This window comes from Oryctolagus cuniculus, chromosome 1 (genome assembly GCF_051225735.1).
Source record: "Oryctolagus cuniculus isolate XC-2025 breed Fujian yellow rabbit chromosome 1, ASM5122573v1, whole genome shotgun sequence".
NCBI lineage: Eukaryota > Metazoa > Chordata > Mammalia > Lagomorpha > Leporidae > Oryctolagus > Oryctolagus cuniculus.
In genome coordinates, this window is record NC_142867.1 from 107698694 (window position 1) to 107711419 (window position 12726).

Below are 12726 nucleotides of genomic sequence, written 5' to 3' on the forward strand. Positions count from 1 at the left end.
AAGACTTTGCTGTATAATAGTTAACTAACAATGTGCCTTAGCAGGAGTCAATGATACCACGAATAATTCAGAGGCCAAACATCCTAAGAGGTAACTTAGGCATTCAGAGGAGGGGTAGGCGTTATGGCGTAGTGGTAAAGTCACCGCCTGACATGCCGGCAGCCCATTTTGAGTCCTGGCTGCTCTATTTCTGATTCAGCTTCCTGCTACTGGTCTGAGAAAAGCAGTGGAAGATGGCCCAAGTGACTGGGCCCCTGCCACCCATGTGGGAGGCCTGGATGAAGCTGCTGACTCTTGACTTTGGCCTGGCTCAGCCCCGGATGATGTGCCGTCTAGGAAGTGAACCAGTGTTTGGAAGATCTCCCTCTGTCTCTCTCCTTAACTCTGATTTAGATCTTTGTGGAGTGGTGGATTTTAAGAAATGTTAAGCAAAGGAGACTTCAAAGCAGAGTGTTACAGGTTGAACTGCACTGGGATTGGCAGAGAGGATGATAGAGGGAAAGAATTGAGCAGTATGGGGCTGACACTGTGGCGCAGCAGGTAAAGCCACCACCTGCAGCACCAGCATCCCATATGGGCACCAGTTCGAGTCTTGGCTGCTCCACTTCTGATCCAGCTCTCTGCTATGGCCTGGGAAATCAGTACAAGATGGCCCAAGTTCTTGGGCCCCTTCACCTGCATGGGAGACTGGAAGAAGCTCCTGGCTCCTGGCTTCTGATTGGCACAGCTCCAGCCATTGCAGCCAACTGGGGAGTGAGCCAGCAGATGGAAGACCTCTCTCTTTCTCTCTGCCTCTCCTTCTCTCTCTGTGTAACTCTGACTTTCAAGAAAGGAAGAAAGGAAGGAAGAAAGGAAGGAAGGAAGGAGGGAGGGAGGGGGAGAGAGGGAGGGGAGAGGAAGGGAGGGAGGAAGGGAGGGAGGGAGGGAGGGAGGGAGGGAAGAGAAAGAACTGAGTACTGTAGATGCACTCTCAGCTCCACCATGCCCTTACTACAGGACTTGGGGCAAATCTCCTTGCCTGTCTAGTCCTCCATGCTCTCCTCTGTAAACCGGTGGTGGACCATTTGCTCCAAAATGTTATGGTCCAGTGAAAACCTACAGGGGCGAACAACATGAGTGATTTCTATAGGGAGGCAGGGGAAAGGCTGGATGACCTTGGAATGACCTTGTCTGATAGGCCCAGAGTGTCTGTTCTGCACCAGAAAGCATGGACTATGTTTGAACTGAGGGCTGTAGCCTAGAGGTCTGATCTGAATTCTCTTTCCCTGGACCGGAAGAAACACAGTCTCACTATCTTGCCAACAACTGCCTGTGGCGAATTCAGTACCCTGTTTGATACAGCACTTGGAAGAAAATTTTCCATGAAAACAAAAGTTTTTGCTTAATTATTCAGCACACTCATGCGTTTAAAAATGCTGTCCACTCTAACTAGCTGTCTTTTTAACGAAGTGTCTTGGCTCCCGGGGAGCCCAGCCCCCAGTGTCTAAGGCTTTCTTACACAGAACTCTGGGCCAGGCATAATCCCAGCTGTCGCCGGCTTATAGAGGAGCTTCCCCAGCAGAAGGAGGGGTCTGGGCTGCTTTTCTGCAGAGGTACGAGGAAGGCACATCTAAGCTCCCTAGGGGCTGGGGCAGCAGTGTGTGGACTGGGATGAGGCAATGAGACAGTTCATCTGCCCCTAGAGCAGGAAGTGAGTTTCAGGAGTCTTTCTTTGCACTGTCTCCTGGTCCGATTTTATCTGTCTGCTGTCCATCAGCTTGCCATTTACCCAACACATGTTCACTGCCTACTCAGTGCCTCGATGGTGCTCCGGGTACTGAAGCCCTGATATGCAGAGAATAATCAGTGTAGTATAATTTTCAAGGGACGCTGGGGAGTCTTCCAGTGGCACAGAGGAGACTTGGCAATGTTTGCCTCACCCCAATTTATTATGATTTCTCGGAAGCTTTCCAGTTGCATGACATTTGGGGGAGCTGGCTCCACTGGGGCAGGTTAGCTTACCTTGAGGAACAGTCAGACGTGCACTGCCAGAGGGCAGAGCCACGTCTTCATTGCTGACTTCATGCCCAGTTCAGCCCAGCCCTAGATCAGTGGAAGTCCAGTAAGCGAAGGATTTGGACGAGGAAAATGCTATTTATCAAAACAGCAGCCCACTTAGATGGCAGACTTACAGGATGTAATGCAATCAGCAGCCCACGTGTGCGCCCTTAGTATTCTAGCCTGCTTCTCCAGCTTTCTTGCTGAGGGTGCCAGGAACAGCAACATCAAAAGAAAGAGAAAGTGCCTGAAGTTGGAATCATGAGTCATTCTAGAGGGAAGCCAGAGCGGCGGAGAGGGACTGTCACTATGCCTGTGATCCTGCCAGAGGGTCTTTCTGCCACCACTCGCCTTTTCTGGCAAGCTTCCTCCTCCCTACGGGGCGTGGAGGTGTGGGCTGGGGGATGGCGTTGGCAGTGCTGGCAGTTTCAGGCATGGGGTTTACAGCCGTGTCCAACCCTGGGCCACAGAAGGTAGTGCCAGCTCACTGACCACCTGGAAGGGAGACAATGAGAAGAAAGTAGGATTAAGGAAGAATTCAGACAGACTTCTGGTAGGATTTTCTGACCACAGAGGTCCCAGGGATCCGTGAGGAGTCACGGATTTAGCAACGACCTTGGGTGTTTTCATCTGTTAGACTTAGATGTGAATGCCTGTCTTAAAGGCAGCTATGAGGATGGGATTTAAACAGATAATGCACTTGAGAGCACCAAGCATCGTGGCTGTCCCTGAGATGTCTCAGTACTTGCTGCCGAATCTGATTCTGACCCTAGAGAACAGAGGAAGGCTTCTCAAAGAGGACAGCTCCAAGTGGGATCATGCCGATTCCTAGGAGTACTTTGACCCACGGAAGCCTGCCTGTCAGTGATTTCCCCTCCATGTGCAGTCCATCTTGCAAATGGCTCGTCTGATATTGACTTTAAAGACAAAATGATTATCCCGAGCCCCTTTTGGAAACATAAAAACCAAGTGCAAAGAAATCACCGCCTTTCTCAGATCCCAAGATTTGCCCTTGCTAAGAGCCAGGAGGCTCCAAGGCCATGGGCACTGAGGCCTGCTCATAAGCTATGGTTTCTAAGCGGGTGGTAGAAAACAAGTGTCTTACTTCTGTATTGATAAGCTTCTTCTGTCTAATTCCCTATTCCTTTCTAACATGAAAAGCTAGGAAGGGGGCTGGCGCTGTGACGCCTCCAGCGCCGGCATCCCACATGGGTGCCGGACCCAGTACCAGCTGCTCCACTTTCCCTGCTAATGAGCCTGGGAAAGCAGTGGAGGGTGGCCCAAGTGCTGGGGCCCCTGTACCCATGTGGGAGACCCAGAAGAAACTCCTGGCCCTTGGCTCCTGGCTTTGGTCTGGTTTCTGGCATTGTAGCCCTTTGGGGAGTGAATCAGCGGATGGGAGACTTCTCTCTCTCTGCCTCTGCCTCTGCCTCACTCCCTCTCTGGAACTCCACCTTTCAGATAAATAAATTAAAAAAAAAAAAAAAGCTAAGAGGCCATGAATTCTTCATCACCACTAAGGATAAAATCATAGACAATAGACTGGCATTAGAGCAGTGAGGTTTTAAAAAATTTTAAAAATATCCTTAATTTATTTATCTTTATTTGAAAAGGAGAGAGGTGGTGGGTGGGAGAAGATCTTTCATCTGCTGGTTCTTTCCTCAAATGCCCACAATAGCCAGGGCTGAGCCAGGCTGAAGCCAGGAGCTCAGAACTCAGTCCAGGCCTCCCACATGAGTGGCAGAGACCAGTACTTGAGCCATCACCTGCTGCCTCCCAGGCTGCTCATTAGCAAGAAGTCAGAATCAGAAGCAGGCCTAGTTGCTGGCGCTATGGCTCAATAGGCTAATCCTCCACCTGTGGTGCTGGAACACAGGGTTCTAGTCCCGGTCGGGGTGCCAGATTCTGTCCCGGTTGCTTCTCTTCCAGTCCAGCTCTCTGCTGTGGCCTGGGAGTGCAGTGGAGGATGGCCCAAATCCCTGGGCCCCGCACCTGCATGGGAGACCAGGAGAAGCACCTGGTTCCTGGCTTCGGATCAGCACAGTGCGCCGGCCACAGCCCGCCAGCCGCAGTGGCTATTGGGGGGTGAACCAATGGAAGGAAGACCTTTCTCTTTGTCTTTCTCTCTCTCACTGTCCACTCTGCCTCTTAAAAAAAAAAAAAGGAAGCAGGCCCAGGATTTGAACCCAGGCACTCCAATATGGGATGTGGGTATCCCAAATGGCACCTTTAACCCTGGGCCAAAAGCCTGCCCTCAACAGTATATTTTTTTGAGAAAAAAAATTTTAACAGACACATATAGTAGACTTCACCATGTGATGTCCTGATACATGTGTATATTGTGTAATGTCCAATCAGGATAAATGTATATTTTCTCAAACATTTAACATTGCTGTGTCAGGAAAACATTCAAAATGCTACCTTCTTGTTTCTTTTTTATGGAGGACTATATGGTGCATTACATTATCTGTTGGACATTGCCTAAAACCTCCATTACAATATGGCGCCTGGCGGATATTCGAGGGGCGTGTCTGCGGCTGCTGCGGTTAAGCTACGTAAGATCAGACCACCAGCAGGGATAGGTCCGCTTTGGTTCTGGACAGGTGGACAGTGTGTGATCCCTATACTTTGTTTAAGATGCCCCTGTGCGTGGTCCACCCACGCCTGCATGACCTTTTCGCTGATTGGCTCCCCTACTGCGCATGTCTTTCGAAAGCTTTATAAGCCTGTACACTTCCTCAATAAAGTAGTTCCTGCTTCGACAGGACTCACAGGTGCTTGCTGCGGTGTGCTTGACCCGTCGACCTTACCTTTCCCGTTTGCCTTGTCGGGGAGTGCTTGTACTGCCCCTGCTGGTCAGGGGCTAGCCTCAGGCTTAAGACCCCAACAGTTATCTTTAGTCACCCTGCTCTGAAATAGAACCACCGAACTTCTTGCTTCTCTCTGAGTATAACTTAGTACCTTTTCCCATTCCTCTCATTTCTCTCCTCCATCCCCAGGCTCTGCTAACCACCACTACACTTTTAACTTCTAGGACATCACCATGTATGAGGGAGATTATCTTTCTGTGCTTGGCTGATTTTACTTGAAATAATGGAGTAATTAACCTCCAGTTCCAGCACAAAATATAACAAGTATTGGTGAGGATGTAAAGAAAAGGGGACCCTTGCATACTGGTGGTGGGAATGTAAATTAGTGCAGCCATTGTGGAGAACAGGATGGAAGATCCTCAAAAACTAAAATAGAACTACCATAGGATCCAGTAATCCCACCAGGGGATCTAAACCCCAGGGGAATGAAATCCATCTGTCAAAGAGTCATCTGTACTCCCATGTTCATTGCAGCACTATTCACAACAGCCAAGAAATGCAGACAACCTAAGTGTCCATCCACTGAGGAGTACATAAAGGAAATGTGCATTTACACGATGGAATAGTACTCGGCCATTAAAAAGGGTGAAATCTTGTCATTAGCAGTAATTAATGTAGAAATTGGCCAGGACTTTGAGATAGAAGAGTAGGGAATAAAACTGAGATGTTTAACCAGGGCTGTCCCGGGTTCCTTTGCAAATACCTTCAATAATGGGACGGGCTACCAACTTCTGGTTACCTAACGCCAATGCAACACGAGGCCACCTTATAAGAGTCCCTCCAGATCCAAGATAAGGCCAAGCAACAGCTGTCATGTTTGCCTTAAGAAACAGCTGCACGTGGTCAAGTCAGATGTAGTCACTTACCAGGGTGCATTTCCTGTCTGCTGCCATTCGGTAGAGGGAGGCATTGGGTGGGGTGAATCCTTTGACAAGGGGGTCAGGAAATGGGCAGCTGTTCATAGCAGGTGGCCAGCAAGCCTAGAAGTGAAGGTAAACAGCTGTGGAGCTGGATCAAGAGGCGGGGGAGGGGGACTCAGGGGGATGTTGGTGTGGTGGGGGTGGGCACAGGATGAGAGCAGCAGAATGGAGGAAGGAGAACTCAGCAAGAGAAAGAAAGGGGCATCTGTAGCCCAGACAATTTCTGTTTGAAGCGCGAATCCTGCTAGCTTTGGGCAGGTATGCCTGGTGCTGCAATTCTGCCAAATGGAGCTGAGTGCTTGGTTTAAAAAAGAAAAAAAAAAAAACACTGAGTCATTTGCATGTGGTTCTTGCATCTCATTTGCATACTATTCACTTAATGTCAGATGCACCCAACTTCTCAGCTCCTGCTTTTTGTCTTCCCACCCCCCCCCCCCACCAAGCACCTGTCTCCCTCCTTTCTCAGCACCTCTCCCTCCACCCCTGTGTCTATCTTCTCCCGGGCTCTGACCCCGGGTACACCTGCACTCCCAGGCAGTCTCCTCCACATACCTGAGGTCCTTCTCACACTCATCTGCCAAATGGGAACCATCATACCTACACCTCAGAGTTGTTGCAGAGGCCAAATGAAGTAAGTTCCATCCTGTCGCTCCCCGTCTTCGTGGAGGAACGACACAGGACCCTGCGCTGTTCTTTTGTCTGCTCGGCCCTCCCCGGGTTTGCTGCTGGTTCTTCTGGGGTTGGCTACTGTCCCTTCCACCTCCGTGGAAGGGCGGTTCCCCCTGCCACTTTCCCCACTTCCGCGGGGGAGCAGCACACCGCCGGCCGGCTCTCTCGGGGGCTGCACAGGTGTTCCTTCAGATAGATGTTCCTGGTGCATGTTGTCTCTCTCCTCCTTTATAGTCCTCTTCCACCAATCCCAACTCTGCTACCCACACGCCGAGTACACTGCTCTCCTCCAATCAGGAGCAGGTCCTGCAGCTTGTCAAGTTGGTGAGAAGCAGCTGGGTAGAAGCTGTTTCCTCCTCTCCCAGCGCCATATTGTGGGAGAGCAGATGCATAGAGTAAGTCTTAATTCCAGTAACAGTCTAGTCCGAGTTGCTCCCAGTTGCTCCCCACACCATCCAAAGTCCCAGGAGCACTGCACAAGGTGGACCAGTTCCGGGGTCTGCCTCCCACATCAGTTCAGGACAAGGTGGCAGCGCTGGAGTCCCTGGATGGTGTTTTACCTGGAACCTGTGGGCCAGCCAGTTGATTTTTCAAGCTGGTGCCCTTCTCGGTCACGTGTCCGAGTTGTAGTTAGAGGCAGGGAAAGGGGAGGAGGTAGCACTTGAGCAGCAGCGCCCCCGGATGGAAGTTTCCAGTGTCCTCTAACTGAAGGCTGTTCTCATTCATCTTCCCCAGCATCCAAAGCCAGGTAGGCTGTGGTCCTAATCCCCCGGGCCAGCCTGTTCCTCTACAGCCTCGCTCTCGGACCCCCATCCGCCTGGTCCCCAAAGCCGGGAGCGCACCACCAAATCCCTGGCCGCTCTGGTGTCCCTGACTAAGCGATCGTCCCTGCCTGGGTCAGGTTCCCAGAACGCCTGCTCTTTGTCCAAGCAGCGGCTTGGCCTGTCTCCAGGCCTTCGCGTCAGAGTTGATATTTTGGGAAATGCAGAGTGGGGAGAAAACTGCCAGAGCTCCCCTCTGCATCTCAGGAACCACTTCTGGGAGGCTCTGCGCCTGTCTCCCCATCACTGTCAATCAGCAGCGTCCTTCTCTTTCTTTCTGGGGCAGAGGTGAGGGGCTGTGCTATAAAGAGGTAATAGCCGGGGCTGGCACTGTGGTGCAGTAGGTTAATCCTCCGCCTGCGGACGCTGGTCCTAGTCCCAGCTGCTCCACTTCCTACCCAGCTCCTTGCTAATGCAACTGGAAAAGCAGTAGAAGACGGCCCAAATCCTTGGGCCCCTGCACCCATGTGGGAGACCCAGAAGAAGCTCCTGGCTCCTGGCTTCGGATTGGCGCAGCTCCTGCCATTATGGCCATTTGGGGAGAGAACAAGTGCATGGAAGACCCCTCTTTCTCTCTCTCTCTACCTCTCTCTGTAACTCTGTATTTCAAATAAATAAAAATAAATCTTTTTAAAAAGAGAGATAATAGCTAACACTTGAGTCGCACTTACATGCCAAGCTCTATTCTAAGCCCTCCACATATATGATCTCCTTTAATCCTCCTGACAGCTCTACGAGGTCATTCTTCTCCTCACTTTTGCAAATGAGACAGAGAAGTGAAGTAACTTGTCCACGACCTCACAGCTAGTGAGCATGGAGTCAGAATTCTACCGAGGGCAGCCATTGGCTTCACCACTTGTCCTAGTGGATTGGGGGAGAAGTACATGGGAGGAAAAGCAAAATTGATGCCTTCCAAGGTTGGGATAAGGAAGGGCAGACGTGTTGCAGGAAGGAGGATTAGGTGGGACATCAGAACTTTCTGTTTCAAAGAATGAACAAGTCTCATACTACTGGAGTATAATGGGACGCCTTGATACGGAACACCTGCTCCCATGGGGTCTGCAGAAACCGTGTGTGTCTCTGTGTAGAGGAGAGAATCAAACAATGGTGAGCATGTACAGGAAGCTTTAATACCAGTCTGCAGATTCTCTTCCATGCTGACACCATGCTGAGCACCAAGGGCGGATGGGCCCGGCTGCTCCTGGTGGTTGCTGCCGGGTTCAGTAGACCATGGGGCCCCAGGCTCTGGGCACACAGGGGGCCGTCTCAGCAGCCCTTAGTTTTTTCTTCTTGCTCCTGCCATGCTGTGGTCCAGATCTCAGTTCACGCCTTCCCAGGCCCAGGAGTCCCTACTCTTGGGCTGGGACAGCCCCACAATCTCCAGACTCCAGAAGCTTACAGAGGATTCATTCACCCACTCAGTGACTGGTTCACTTGTCCCTTGCATGGTTGTGAAGACCCACACGACACAAGGCCTGCGTCAGGGCGCAGGGATGCAAGGGCGAAGACTTCGGTCTGGTCTTGCTCTTGAAGGCCCACTGGGCAGTCAGTGGACAGACTACTTCCAGACAGTCGCACCATGGCCCCAGATCCATCCTGGCCCTGGGGGGCAACCTAGGGAACTCTGTCCCTTTATCGGGGCCCCCACTGATACTGCATTTTTAGCTTGGCTACATTTGTCATCCTTCACGCCAATTAATTAATTAATTGCATTTTATTTTATATTCTAGGAGTTTGGGTGTTTTGAAGGCAAAAATGCAAATGTATGCAAATCAGCACACAAATTTATGCAAAGACAACATGGAAATGTGTCCCCAGATTTTCTGGGAAAAAAAATCTGGAGGCCTTCGTCAGTCCCCCAGCAGGCTGCCTGTCCCCAGGCCTGTCCTGTCTTCCCTTTTGTTTGCGTTCTTAATCTGTGCTGGGCTCCCCGCCTGGCCAGGCTGAGGTCAAAAATGCAGGTGGGCAGGCAGCAGCCTGGCCATCCATTATCCGGAACCCGCTGAGCTTCCCAAGCCACCAGAAAACTCCCCCACTCCCCGTAATCGGCTTTCACTGGAAACAACTATGAGATTTCCTACCACTTTCCCTATGACCAGGTCTCATAAAACACCCCAGATGCCGAGTGTCAGGCTTGGAGCTTGCCTCCAAGAAGGGACTTCAAAGGAGGAGATGGGCGATGTCTGCCTATGGTTAGTGAAAAATATCCCAAGCCGTTTCACTGACCATCTTCTGTGTGTATCTGTGTGTGTGCGCATGCGTGTGTGTGTGTGTGTGTGTGTGTGTGAAGAGGGGGGTTGGCCTTGGTTCCCTAGGGAGCTGGGAGACTGTGGGGAAGCGAGGGTTGGGAGGGTTGCAGAGCCTCTGTGGGTTTGCAAGGCGAAGCTGCCCGGCAGGTGTCAGAGTGATAAACAACCTGTCTTCTGCGCTGGACAGGAAACCTCATGGAAGCTGCCTGGCGGGAGGAGGGGCTGCGAGGGCAGTGGCTGATGAGGACGGCAGGAGAGGGGCTCAGCCTCGTCCTTGCAGAGTGTCATCAGGTAGTGCGGCTCTGCAGAATCAGAGAGCAAAGCCAGCCGAGGGCTCAGCCAGGGTGGAGAGGTGAGCGGGGAGTCACGCGTGGCGTGCCCTGGGGGACGAGTGGGCGCCGGCTTCTGGGACCGCCTCTCACCTGGAGAGCCAGGGTGCGTGCAGAGTCCGGGCTTGTGCTTAGGCACGAGCAAAGCCACGTGCCGTCAACTTGCCAAGTGTGGCCAGACTCTCAGGAGGACGTGTGAGCTGAAGGCTGCTTGAAGGGGTTTGATTTAGGCTGGAAGGGAAGAACTTCCGGAGGGTGGGCGGTGTGAGATACTAGAACAGGTGACTAAGAGAGGATGCGAAAGCTCTTTTCCTCCGAGAGTCTTTGAAACAAATCTGAAACCCATTTGTTGTGTGGGAGAGGAGGCGCAGCTCTGTCTGGAGGCAGGGGGATGACTCTGGGAGTCCAAGGAGACTAAAGAGAGCTCTACCCAAGCAGATGTCCGAGTAGCATGATCTTGCCTGCTCATGTGCCGCCACGCCCAAGGACACAGAGCTTAGTCTTCCTCTCTCTTTCCCTCCCCCCTTCCAGTGAGTGCAGGTGTGGTGGGTGGAGCCATCCGGTCCTGGAGCTCCGTGTCACCGCGTCGCCCCTGCCCGCTCCCTTCCCTGCGTGGATTCAGAACTTCCTCCTAGACCGGCAGCGCTGAGCAGCCCTGTGGCCACTGCAGCTGGAGCCTGGAGCTCAGCCCTCCGGAGGGGCACAGGGCAGCATGCCGGCGAGCCGCATGTCAGAGTGGCTCTGGCGTTTCCCTAGAACAATTCAAATTGCTTTTTTTACACCTCACTGCACTATGCCAACCCTGATTCACATTATTTGTGCACTCGCTAAGTGTACATTATCTGATCCGTCACCCTGTAAAACGCTGCAAGAGGAATCCGTGGCTCCTGCCTGCTACTGACTGTGGGTCAGGCACAGAAGCCTCTGTACAAATATTTTTGCAAAATGGGAAGGAAGGAGTACACCAGACACCGGTGACAGCGACAGCCTGCCGTGGCTCTGGGCTGGGAGGGAAAGTCCACGGCTCCTGTGCCAGGCGCTCGGGCGCTCCTGGAAGACAGCTCAGGCAGAAAGCCCCAGTGTCTTCTCTCCCATGGCCTCCTTTCTGTGTCACGTTCTCTAACAGGAAGAGACAGGCAGGAGGGGAATAAGTCTGTGAACCCAGCTATGCAGATCTGCTCAGCCCGGTGCCCAGGGTCTGGGCAGCACTGCAAGCCAAGGCAGGAGTTGGCGGGGGAGGAGGTGGAGAGAGAGAGAGCGAGCAGGCAGGAGGCAGAGTCGTGCCTTGTGAACAGCTCAGCTGCTGTAGGGGAAACAGGGCTTGCCACCCTTCTGCTCGACCCTGGGTACACTGGAAATTGCTCCAAAACCTTAGGCTCCTTCTATCCTGGGTCATTGGGAGCTTGGCTACCCGGCAGCTTCCCTAACGCAGCCCTAGAAACAGCTGATCTGAAAGGAAGCGCCAGCACTCTACAGGTGTTGGAGAACGGGTGCTTCCTGCTTTTGGCCAGCGATCATTCCACCCTTCTGCCCCCTTGCCCATAGCCTGGGTGGAAGGGACACGCGTCTTGTCCTTGGAGACCTCCCTGTGTGCCAGATGGTCACAGGAAGCTGAGGAACTGTCCCCCTGGGGGCCAGGGGCTCGTTTCTAAATGGAACCAGCAGGCTTTCCTGTTGGCTGCATGAATATCCCTGCCTGGGTTTGAATGCCGACCCACTCCCTGCAGGCAGAGCTCCATACTCCTCATGGCACTCAGGGTGGGCCTGCCTCACCTGCACCATCTCAGCGTCAGGTGGATCCACTGTGTGCGCGTGGGGGACACAGGGTGCGGGAGCCCATCCCAGGGCCTGTGGGCGAGAGGGAGCAGAACGAGAGAACGACCCGGTCCCTGCCCTGGGGTTGCTTATGATCTGGGTGGATTGACAAATAGCTGTCTTTCCCAGCTGTTCCCAATTTGGCTGCAGCCCCGGGGCTCCTGAAGGGCATCTGCCGCCGTGAGGCCCAGGGGTCGCCCAGCTGAGAGCCACATCGCCTCTCTTTTGGCAGGAGCCGGCAGCTTCCGCTTGGGAGCTCACATCTCAATGAAAACAAGAAATCTGATGCCTCTCTGACAACTCATTTGCTCAACCTTCATTCTGGGGAAAGGCGACTTTGTGTTCCAGCTGCCATATTGTAGCCGCAACCCCTGATGCACCATCAATTAAAAACAGCAATAATTATGCATGGGAAAAAAGCCACAGATAATAGGCTTCCATTAGATTAAGTAGTTATATGAATAAAAAAAAATAAAACCTATACTCCGGCTAATTAAACCCACTCACCATCTGATTAAGATGTGTTGTGAGACCATGGAAAAGTACCAGGCATTGACTGTAAGTAATCTGGCACAGATGGGAATTAATAGCATATTCCCTGGCTTAGAGATAATGGATCTCCATAGAGGTTAATCAGAATCATTAATAAGCATCGACAGGATGGACGGTCCCAAACAGCTGGTGCCTAATGTTGGGGTCAGGGCAGGCCGTGCGCCCAATAAAAATGGCCTCTCCACTCCACGCCACCTCCTGAGAGGAGCGGCTGAGGAGAGAGAGGTGTGCCGACCTCCCCAGCAGTTCAAGACCTGCGGTCTGGGCTCACGTAAGCTGAAGAGGAGTTGTTGACCCAGCCAAGAGTGTGGAGTGGGCGTGGAGTGAGACGGTGGTTCAAGGGTAACTAGGTAGGAACCCAAGCCTTGGGCACTCCGGGAAGGCAGTGTGCCCGTTATCAGGGACTGTGCTCTCCTGGGGCCAGGGCTCGCATTCCCATGGGAACAAGGCCTCTCACAGGGGCA

At 52.5% G+C, this 12726-nt stretch overlaps 2 long non-coding RNA genes across 4 annotated transcripts; one reads left to right on the forward strand and one right to left on the reverse strand.

Annotated features, from left to right (window-relative positions):
* Positions 1-1912: 1912 nt before the first annotated feature.
* LOC149128543 (uncharacterized) lies at positions 1913-7691 on the reverse strand. 3 transcript variants are annotated; one of them, XR_016220357.1, is made up of 3 exons: positions 6425-7691; positions 5774-5887; positions 1913-2532 (listed from the first exon to the last, which is right to left on the reverse strand). It is a non-coding gene; the product is annotated as an uncharacterized LOC149128543 (long non-coding RNA). The 3 variants fall into 3 exon arrangements; XR_016220352.1 differs by having other exon boundaries at positions 6380-7691; XR_016220355.1 differs by having other exon boundaries at positions 6429-7238.
* LOC149128544 (uncharacterized) lies at positions 7109-7954 on the forward strand. Its single transcript, XR_016220358.1, has 2 exons — positions 7109-7244; positions 7720-7954. It is a non-coding gene; the product is annotated as an uncharacterized LOC149128544 (long non-coding RNA).
* Positions 7955-12726: the final 4772 nt, after the last annotated feature.